We start from the raw sequence: 12,121 nt of genomic DNA, 5'->3' as shown, positions 1-12,121 counted from the left end.
GAATAGAATATTTGGGTGTGTGATGTGCCGACTTAATTGGCAAATATACAACTATTTGAGTATACCCAGTCATTGAAACTCAGGTGCTTATTGTTGTCCTTGTGAAGATTTACATTCTAACTGAAAGCTCATTGAAATGAGAAAATGCTATTTTTTTTGTCTAGGTGAACAACAATGAATGTTGCACAGAGGGGAGTAGGATTCTTACTACCTATGGTTTTGGTTGGCTGATTAGCCTTCCACAAGGTTAAAAAGGAAGAGGATACATTACATACATGTGTGCTAAGGTCAGTAGAACATGTCCCGGCCATCACAAGGGGAGGGCAGCCGGGGTTCTTATAATTTTTAGTCTCTGCTCACCTGTTTAAACTAATGGCCCAATCTTTTCATTGTTGATGCTGCTAATGCAACAGACAATGTGCAGTGGTACCGAATACTGTGCTTTATCTTTTCCCTGGGTGCATCTTCTTAATTCCGAGCTGCTCCTTCTGTTTGCAGACCTGCCAACTTTCAGATAAATTTAACTGTATGATAAAGAGATGGGGGCTTAAATGGGTGGGATCCAGTGGCATAACACAGGCTCCCACAGCCCTGTGGTGCAGAGGGCCCCCAAGCTGCAGGGGGCCGCCTCAGCACATTACTCTGGCCTGAGAGCTCCTGATTAAATCCATAGCGGGGGCCTCCATGTACCTTGCAGGCGGGCCCTCTCAAGTTTCGTTACGTCACATGTGGAGTCTGTGGAGGGGCCTTTTCTTTTTACAAGGCATGAGGGGGTCTGAGTCATGGAGAGAAGGCCGGGCTTTGTGCTAAGAACTGACCCCCAATCTTATCCCACCCCCAAAAAAATGCTTCAGATTCTGCTGCTAATGTTCTGGAAAATTTGAAATCCTTCTCTCGTGGACATTAGCAGCCCCCAGCCTCCAAAAATGAGCTAAAAACCCATGCTACAAGGGATTCCAGCTCATGGAATCTCCCACTGTGTGATATTAGCTTCTCACTGGGAAATTGAGTGAGCAGAGCTGGTATTGTGTCGCACATGGTGGACCTGTGTGTTTTTCAGGTCTGCGTCACAAACCACCCAGAGACCCACAAACATTTACCCTCTGGCTCGACATGGGCTTTTAACATACCAGGGACATGTAAATCAAACATCCTTTTGAAAGAGAGCCATAAATGCCAAACACGTCATGGTTGTCATGAGATCGTGTTCGATATCTCCCCAATAGGTGGTTGGCAAACTCCTATGAAAGGAAAGCAACCTACACAACATGGGCGCTGAAAAACATTGTCAGAAAACAAATAAAATTAGGGGGGTTATTCTCAAGAACGTGCAATAATCATTGCCAAAATCGGTTAACGCACTGTGTCATATCGCCGTCTACCGCTGGAAAATAACTCTGTTTTAACGTCTTATTTACAACACAGCCGTAACAGGCGATAGTCTCCCGATATCGCTTCAAATGTCCGCGATAAAGTCACCGGGATGGCGATAAAAATCTAAACCCCAACATGCAAAAAGTTGCGATGGGCCCAATCGCGATAAAAAAATCCACGGTAAGCTGCACCATGCCTGCAATTCACACACGTCAGGTGGGAAAAATCACTATAAAAGTAGAAAAAACAAAATACAAGCAAAATGAAAACAACTGCGAAGCACAATGGAGGTAGCCGGAGCAAGTACAGAGGAAAACCAGAACCCCACAGCCCCCCACGGAAGCCCAGGCCTGGACCTCGGGGTCAGGGAAGGGCAAGGACAAGAAGAAGAGGAAGACCCAGTTCAGTCCGCAAGAAAACAGGATCCTGATAACGGAGGTGATAGAACACCATCAACTACTGTTCCTCACCTCCACTGTGTCATTGACAACAAAAAATGGAATGTGGCAGTCCATCGTGGATAAGGTGAATGCAGTCGGAGTGCTGAACAGGACAATGGAAGAGGTCAAGAGGCTCTGGAATGATGTGAAGAGCAAAACCAAGCAGAAACTCGCCAACAACCAGAAGGCAGCAATGCAGACTGGAGGTGGGAGTTCAGCGCCATAGGAGGAGCTGGATGAGATGGAGGAAATGGTGTCCACAGTCATCAGTGTGGAGACGGTGGCAGGAGTTGGGGGACCGGACACTGCTCTTCATGACTTGACACAACAGCAACAGGGTGAGTAACGAACAGTGACTGGGGATCTGGGGGAGATGGGTACAATAGCACAAATGCACAATTAAGTAGAGCACACTGAACTCCCACAATGACTCTGGAGCATGTCTCTGCTCCCCTTGGCACACTGCAGCACACCTAGAAACAGCAAGTAGGCCCCCATCGACTATGTGCCCAGAGGGGGCCTTTCCTGCACACCACCAATCTCACATCCAACCCATGCACATGTGTTTAACCCAGCAAAGTGGCGTGTCTGTGAGCAACACTGACAATGCAAATAACACTGCATGATGAATATGTTATGTTAAATTAATTTATTACGCGCACGGCTACTCATAAGTGTCCTGGTGCGTGCTCATGAGTGTCCCGGCGTGAATAGCATTGCTGCAGTCAATATATCATGAAATGTTGCACGCCACGACTCTGAGGTGGCTGAGTGTGGATCCACATCCATAAAGGAGCAGGTCACACTCTGACACATCAACGTGCACAAACAACCCCTGACGTCAACAACACATCTGCGGAAAAACCATGCCCCAGGCCCACAACTCCCACCAAGAGCCCAATGTACCCAAGTATGCAACATCTCAGCACTGTATAAGCACATAAGTCAAAGGCGCACCACATGAAAGGGATAAGGGGCAGCAAAATCAGAGCTGCAGGGGTGACTCTCCCAAAATGCAGTACACACACATAACATGCAGAGCACATCAACATTGACAACAATGGGTACAAACCGCAACACGTCCACAACAGAGGACACAACTGGTGCCGCTTGTGTGTAGAAACTGACCAATCACGTTTGGCATAGCAGAGAAATGTGAGTTGATAATGTACAAGTACAACACACAACCGTGATGTCATCGAAATGTCCACTGTCCCCCATCAAAGAGGCAGCTCCTCCCAAACAGTCACAATGTACCATGTCATGCAGTCTGTATCTAAACATGTACAATGCGTCAACATACATGTGAACACAATGTCAAACTGCATTTCCCCTTCACATTTCAGAGGGAAAACCAACACCTCCTGCAGAGCAGACCAAAGCTCTCTTCTCTGATGAAGAAGAGGACCTCCACACCTTCGGCACCTACGCCCTCCAAGAGTTTCTTGACAGCTACGTCAACCCACCTCCAGGAGCAGGGCAGCCCAGCTGCATCGATGAGACCCCACCCCCTGCACAGACCACACAGCAGGCAGCACCTACCACCACGGCTGCCTCCGAGGACCCCCACGAACAACACATGGCCTTCCAATGCTGCGTGTTGGGGTGCCAGGAGAAGATGGCTGAACAGGTGCGGGTGGGGTTCGACCACATGGCAGCCAAACTAGATGCCATACGTGGGTGTCTAAGTCCCATCAGGGACCACTCACAGTCCCTAACAACACCCACAGTTCGCTCCATGCTCTCCAGCAATCCACGGCTGACATTGCCGGAGTCCTGACTCTGAGACAAGAACAACTGTCTAGTCAGAGTGGCTCCAGTGATGTCACCTGGGAGTTGGGACACATGTGGAGGATCATGGAGACCATGTAGTGGACGCAGGCAGAAAGAGCGGCTGCCACGGCTGCACACTAGCGAGAGGTAGCTGAGTTCCTCAATGCACTGCAGACCCTCCTCATGGCATTGCTGCCACAAGGCTTGGCGTGGATGAATGCTGCTGCTACCACTCCATCCACATCTCCGCCCCCTGAAGTGTCAGTGCCACACAGTGCGGCAGGCATTCCACCTCCGACCCCTGAGGTGTCACTGCCACACAGTGCTGGAGACAGAACACCACCACCCACATGTGAGGCAGATGAAAAAGCAGAGGACGAAGATGCGGATGATTCTGCATTAGTGGTAAGAAGGACGCAGTAGCATTCATGTTTCTGCTTGGTTCAGCCCTCTGCATCAACACCTTCCAGTGTCCCCCGATACACTCTGCAATACTCACCTTGGACCTCGACTTGGACTGCCATATTCTGTTTGGTTACCAATGACACAGCAATCAGACTGCGGACTGAACTCTTATTCTTTTGATGAACTTGTCATTCTCTAAATGACTGGCCCTCCATGGGCTAACAATGTAAAGTGGGGTTTGCATGGCCCTGTACTGCTCCAGCTACAACACTCCACTGAATGCGAATTAAACATTCATTTTCGCACAGAAATGTCATATCTATGATCATTCAAGTGTGGAAGTATGGATGAATGTAGGGTCAGTGGTTCTCCCTTATGTACATGTTGCTCATGTTGTGGGACTTGAGTCACAGGGTGCAAGATTACGGATTGCGGCCCGGGTGGCGCCAACACTACAACAAAAACTCACACATTAGTTACTTCCTTGTCCAGCCCAGGAAGGAACCACACCAAGAGCCCCGGGATCATTGTTCACACCCCTACGCTGGACTGGCATACGCTTACGTTTACAGGGGGGACGACAACGCTAAATGTCCCAGGTCTTCCCTGTAGTGATCTGCTGATCACAGGTCTAGTTGTCAGCATGCCACAACCACTCCCTCACGGCTGGTTTACACCCACACCACACCACATCCCATCCATCCAGCACACGTGTCACAGGACATGTGACCCTGCCAATAAAAAGGGCCGGGCGCACGTGCTTAACACCATTTCCACTATCTAAATGGGTGTATACGTGTGGATATTATTTATGCATGAGGGCCTAGGGCCCTACCACATCACATTCCCCCCTGCCGGAGGTGACATGATGGCATCAGCTCCACGATACTCAATCATAGAGGGTCCATGACTTGCGTTGCACAGAGTAGGTGGCACCCGATACACTAGGGTCCGGCATGGGCCTACCGCCACAGGACGTAACTTTTGGTGCACTGAGGTCGAGGGAAACCTTAAGTGCTGAACGGGTGTGCAGCCTGCGATGATGTAATCTCTGCCATTGTGAAATCAAGACCCAGAATCACGTGTGTGACCTGGTGGCCCGAGGTGCGGGCTGCATGATGCGGAGGCTGCCAAGGTCATGGGCCCCGCGCTTGGAGCTTGCACCGGCACGTGGTGGGCCCTCTTGGCGACACGCGTGTGGCAGAAGGTGAGCAGTGAGGCCTGGGTATGCAGGGGTGGGCAATCACCGCCGGGCAAGCAATGATGGCGTGTACAATTATATGAGCTCTGCCATTCATGACTCTGGACTCTGTTGCAGATAAGGGACCTGGTAGACTGCAGTGTATATCAGCATGTGGTTGGAGACACACCGGTGGCAGCAGGTGAGCAGTGAGGCCTGGCTCTGCAGTGTCGGCAGTCTCTCTCCCTCTCTTCCTTTCACTCTCTCTCTCTTTCTCTCTGTCTCTATCTCTTTCTCCCTCTCTCTCCCTCTCTTCCTTTCACTCTCTCTCTCCCTCTCCCTCTCCCTCTCCCTCTCTCTCTCTTTCTCTCGCTCTCTCTCTCTCTCTCTCTCTCTCTCCCTCTCTCTCTTTCTCTCTCTCTCTCTCTCTCTCTCTCTCTCTCTCTCTCTCTCTCTTTCTCTCTGTCCTTTGATGGTGCATGGCACACCTTCTCATCTTGAATTTTGTCTTGCAGGCTGTGACTTATAGATTGTCCAGAGAAGACCCACCATGACTCTTCCAAATAGTTGTTTTGAGTTTAATTTGAATAAAATTATTTGTTTGGAAATTCAAAGATGATTAAATGATTCTCCTTTTTCTGACCACACATGAATGTTGATTGTGTACTTGTGCGCCATCAGTCGAATAGTTTTGTTCATGATTTTGTAAAGTTGATGTAACATATCTTTGTCTGGGGGGGGCCCTGGGCGTTGTGGCCCTCTTGGGGCTCTGAGCTGCATGATCAGTAGCTCCATGGCATCTGTTGTTCTTCAGGTGTGGCTCTGGGCTGCGCTCCCTTTTTATGGTGCAGGTGTGTCATTCAACTTTACACCAGGTAAGAGCTGGTTGTTAAATCCCTGCTGCTAACGCGCCTTATTGCCTGTTTTGAGATCTTATAGCCAATCTGGCTGGTCGTTGAGAATGTTGCGGAGTGGTGTTGTCGCGACTTTTGGCACGGGAACTCGTACTCTGCATATCATTAGTCTTAGTTGCCGGGGTCATCTGAGGCGTTGTTTTTTGCGGCTGTTATTGCAGAAAAACTGGTGATATCGGCTGTTAGCACCAGCTTGTGAATAGAGCGATCCATTTTTCAACACTTTGGCTGCGATAAAGTGCCGATAACTTGGCGATAAGTCCCCTAGGTGTCTCTATGTTTGCAAACCTTTTTAATATAATTGTTTATTTAGCATGTCCTTAGCTGTTGTAGGTTACAGTACCTAAAAATATACAGAATGAAAATGAATATCTGAGAACACTGAACTGTCGCAATGCAGCCATGGTTAAAGAAAGACCTAGGTTGGTAAACAACCTTTACAATGCAACTTTTACCACGCAGTGCCTTTACAACGCAACTTTTACAACGCAAACCATTACAACGCATTGCGCTGTGGGGCGCTCTAGGATAGGGAATAGGTTTAATGTACTATCCAACACCTTGCCTACTATCCACGGGGACTGGAGTTGGAATAGTAAATTAAACAATTCACTATCCAGCGCCTAAAAGCACTATGCGTTGTAATGGTATGCGTTGTAAAAACCGCGTTGTAAAAGCATGCGATGTAAAAGCATGCGTTGTAATGTCATACATCCCCCTAGGTTTGTTCATTACAAATATGTAAACAAAAGTTTCTAAAAATAAGAAATGCAATTCTCAATGAGGAAAAGAAAGGACAATAAAGTTGCAAATGAGGCAGAGAAGTAAAACATTTGCCACTGAAATCACAGATTCGGAGGTGAGCTGTTAGGTAGTATGAAATTAAGAATTGGGCTGATAGAGGGAGCTATGACTATTCAATAGTACTAACAGAAAAGAAAGTAGGATTGTCGGGAGAGGAGAGCAGCATCTCACATCGCAGGACAATGTGATTGTAAATGGTTTTTACAATTATTTAATATTTCTATGGTGCTGAAATACCTGAATGGATTTAACGTGGTTTACAATTAACAATAATGAAAAACCGCTATAATAAAGTTGATAGACAAATGCTATACAATAGATGCCTGCAGGAAGTCGGATGGAAGGGGGAACATGAATATAAAATATAAGTACATTTAATCAGATGAGTTCGGAATAGATGTGTTTTCAGAACAAGAGGAGATCTGATTGAATATGAGGTGGTTTGGAATTCCATATCTTTAATGTAACTACAGAAAATGATTACTTCATTGTTCCAGTTGGAGAGTGCCCTTGCTTTGTTTGTCCTTCAGGGCCTCCTTTTGAAGATTTGGTGTAGGGCAGACCCGCAAGTCTTCTTCCTGAGTTGCCATACGCCAACGTGAAAGGGCAGGAATGCACCGTATTTATGAAATATTGTGAATTCCTGTCCTTCCCCCCTGCGCTGGCACACAATTTGCTGCCTAGCACCAACCATGGTGCAAGGATGCCCCAGTTGCATGCAGGATTGTTTTTGTGCAGGAAGGGGCACCTATGTTCCCTGTCCAAAGTCAGTGTTTCCCTGTCCCAGTGTCCCCATCTCAGTGTCTCTCTGATATGATGTTCATCTTTCCCTCTCCATAAGTTGATGTTTCCTGGTCCTGTACAAGATTCTTCTTTCTCAATGTATCCATATCTCGCTTAACCTTCTATCTGAGTCTCTCTGTCTCTGAGGTTGCTTGCGTCTCCCATCCCAGTGTTAGATATTCTTTACACTACTGTCCGAGCTTCCCTCTTTTACGGCTTGCCCTTGGACAGCTTGTGACCTTATCTCTGTTCATCTCAAGGCTTTGTAGCTACTTTAACAGCAGTTCTTAATTTGAGCAGGTAGTTACCGTGGGGGCCACCGGCACTCAGTTTTGGGGACCAGCACAGAGGGAAAACCTACTAGGCTAAAGACGGAGGAAGAGAAAGACAGAAAACCTGTCATAACGGGAGAAAATAAGAACCCATATGAGTGAGATAAAAGGGCTGCGAGTGTCTGACAGTGAATTTAAGAGGCCTGGGGTAGATTCAACACTGCTCAGCCTTTTTATTTGGCATGCTCGTGGGATTCGGTGCACAGCTATGGGCACTGCCACTTAGGCCCTCATTTATAGGGATTTGGAATAGGGCAGCGCAGCAAGTCAGCTTGCTGCACTGCCCTATGCCAAAGTGAAAGAGCAGGAATGCACTGTAGGTATGCAATACAGTGCATTTCTGTCATTTTCCCTGCACTGGCGCTGTTTTGGCAGCCCAGTGCCAACGCAGACAACCCTGCACCCTGGTGCAAAGGTGCCTGTGTTGTGCGTTTTCCTCATTCTATATGTTCTGCAGAACGCAGCACATATTGAAAGAGGAAAAAACAAGAAGAAATAAAGTTATTTCCCCCAATTCCGCCTCACATCTGGAGGTGTAGGTTTTTTACGCTGAATCAGGTTTACATGCTCTCGTAAATCTAGGGAAGTGTCAAAATCCATGGGTGTTGCCTTGGAAAATCCACCGCAACGCCAATGGGACGCCTCCTGTGCACAGAATAAGGCAACGCAGCAATTTGCATTGCCTTGACTTACTCCATATCTATCCATCCTTGACTTACTCCATATCTATCCATTCAAAGCCACGCACAGTGACTTTGCGTGGTCTCATATATATAATTTGCGCCGCTGAAATGTCACAAAAAGTGACACTCCGGCAGCACAAGGGGCTCATAAATATGCCCCCTATTCTTTTACAAATTAAACACTGTTTATCAGGTAACATCATGGATGTTGCAAGCAAGGCGTGAGGCTGCATACTTGTGTTTGCTACATTCTTTCTTGCCTGGTTGTTTTCACCAGGCACACATTATGCATTCTTGCACTGATGAGGTGCGCTCCAATGGGTTGTGTAGCCCTTCCCTGTGGGTCGGTTTGGTGTTGGAAGGACAAGCCCTATGGTTACACTTGAAACTGGAGGAAATGTACCTAGCTTTTCAGGGTTGTTTGCAGTGGAGGTATAGATCACAAAGGTTTCACCTCAGGTCCTAGCATTAAAAAGAATGTTGGTGGATGCTCAGGGCATTATGGACATCAACCTGACTGTAATGGTCAGGTGTCATTATCAGTTCCATGGACCTTTGCAACGTAACTGTACCATCATGGTGCCTTATGTTCTGTATTGATTGTACTGGTTTCCATAGTTTTGTAATTTTGTCTATCATTCTTTGGGGTTTTGAGGGCCACATAGGTTGTTTCTCATGAAATAACTGCCATTTGTTCTTATGCATTCACGATTATTAGTGTATGACATTTATTGTAGGTTTTGATGGCATGCTTTTTCTTTTCACATTCATGTATTTTGTATTTTTGTTTTATATTAATATAGAGAGATTACAAGTGTAAAATGATGAAACAATTATCATGAGCTTTCTCTTATATTGCATGAAAAATAATGTGGATATTTTTGTCATAATGGGTAAAAAACATTACTATAAAAGCAGCGTTTTCAGATCTTTGTGGGAGAGAGGAATATTTTTTCTACATTGTTTCTCGTGCTTTTCTGGTGCACGATCTCAATATGTTAAAAAATCTTGTGAACACAATTATCACGTTAGAAATGCTGTGATGTTGCAATATCGTGGGGGCAGAATCTCACGGATAAGAATATTGTTTTAACTGTTTAATAACTTTTTAATATAGTTGTTTATAATGCTGTTTTAAAAAATGTTTCGTCATGTTTTATTGTTGCTTTATAAATTATTAATATTTTATGTTAGGTTTAAACATTGCTTAGTATAGTTAATTTCTTTCGCTTAGGTAAGATATTTAAAGATCTTTTTTCTGAATTTATTTGAATGTATTTATTTATTTGCATATTGTTGGGTTTGTAGTTGTAAAATAATTTTCTATAAATAATTAATTTATTTCACAATATTCAATCTGTTCTAATTAATGATTTCTTTATAATTTATTTGATAGACAATTAAATATATATATTTTTTAATTGTTAGTTGGTTATTTAGATTTTTGATTATGTAAGTTAAATATTTGTTTTAAATACATTTAAATGTTATGTCACTATAATTGTATCTAATATTTAATATGATTGTATTATTTATTTAACTATTGTATACTATTACGTTTTTTTCTAGTTATGTTTTTGTATATGTTGTTTTTAGGTTTGTAGAGTGAGGTTAGTAGAGTGGAAATATTTTAAAGTTTTTCATTGTGAAATAATATTTTATTTTCAATTGTAATTTCCAATGTTAACAATTTAGAACAAATAGTTTTAATTGTTAATTGGTTAATTAGATTTTTGATTATGTAAGGTAAACAATTGTTTGAAGTACATTAAATATGTTAAGTTATTACATTATCTAAAAATTAATATTATAATATTATTTATTTAATTATTGTTCACTGTTTCCTAGTTTCGGTTTGTTGATGACTTTTTATGGTGGAAATACTTAATTTGTTTTGTAGATAAATAATTTCTACTTATATTTTATTTTTAATCTTAAGTTTTTAATGTTGTAATGCTAATTTCTTATTAAATACATAATGCAAAAAAGTTATATATCTTTTGAGCGCATAGGTTGAAAGATATGTTTAATTTGTATTATCTCTATTTAGTTTTTGTTATTTAATTTATGTGTGGGAATAGTAAAGCTACAGTCTCCATAGTCAAGCTCGATCCCTACTATTGCTCAGATTTGAGTGGGAATAGTGAATGTGACCTCCTCCAAAGTCCCGGACATACCCTACTTGTGGTCAGGTTGGAGTCAGAATAGTAAGAGCCTAATTACGAGTTTGGCCGTCCATGGGACTGCCAAATCTGTGGGGCCAAACTGGCTGTCCACCCACTGTATTATAACTACGATGGTGGGACTGCCACAGGACCACCATGACTGCCAGGGATCCCTGATCCCGTGGCTGTTGTGCAGCAGTGTGAGGCTGTAATATGCTGGCAGTATTGCTACGGCATAGCCAAGCATTTTACGAGTTTCCTCACTGCGACCCTTTTCATGGCTTTGAGCCAGCCATGAAAAGGGTGGCAGTGAGGAAACTAAGGGGTCCTTACAGGGCCCCCTGTTGCCTCTGTGTACAGGGATGGAGGAAGGGGGCAATTTTATTGAACAATCAAAACACCTAGAGCCACACCAAGCTGGCTTCTGGTCCGCTCACTCAACTGAGTCAGTAATCCTTGTAGTACTGGACACCCTGAGAGCTAATGCGGACAAGGGTACCCCACAGGCCTTGGTGCTCCCAGACTTGTCAGCCGCATTCGATACGGTTGATCATAAAATCTTGATGGACCGTGTCGTGCAGGAGGGCATACGGGGCCCCGTATACAACTGGATTAAGTCCTTCCTTTTGAAGGCAGAACACAAGCGTGCGACTTGTCCCTTTTACTACCCCTTGGCTCGCCACCACATGTGGGGTGCCAAGGGGCCCAACCCTATCCCCACTTTCATTCAATCTTTATCTCATGCCCTTGATCCACTCATTAAAAAATTGAAAGATAACTACCTTTAATTATGCTGACGATCTCCTCCTCGTCTTCACCTTGGATTCTCCTGACTTTGTTCTTGAATTTCAAGCTACCATGCTTCACATTCAGCGTTGGATGGACCTCAACCATCTGAAACTCAACCCGGGCAAGACGGAACTAGCGTTGCCGGGGAAGAGCGAGATCCATTGGGGCCCACACTTCTGGACGATGGAATTAGGATCCCACCCATTCCTTCTCACTCTGTGAAAAGACTGGGGGTCACTATAAATGCAGATCTCTCGCTTAGAGGACAAGTGGGGGCAGTGGTTTCCGCCTGTTTTCTCCAACTGCGTAAAATTAGGAAGATCGCCCATTTGCTGACCCACTCAGCCCTCATACAGGTTATGATAGCCCTGGTTCTCTTGCGTCTTGACTTCTCAAATTCTATTTACCTTGACCTGCCTGTGTTTCTACTCAAACGATTACAATTATTACAGAACCAGGCTGCAAGATTAATTTACAAA

The sequence above is a fragment of the Lissotriton helveticus genome, chromosome 4_1, assembly GCF_964261635.1.
Source record: "Lissotriton helveticus chromosome 4_1, aLisHel1.1, whole genome shotgun sequence".
Classification (NCBI taxonomy): domain Eukaryota; kingdom Metazoa; phylum Chordata; class Amphibia; order Caudata; family Salamandridae; genus Lissotriton; species Lissotriton helveticus.
The sequence above is the reverse complement of the archived record's forward strand: the minus strand, read 5'-3'. Positions refer to the sequence as shown.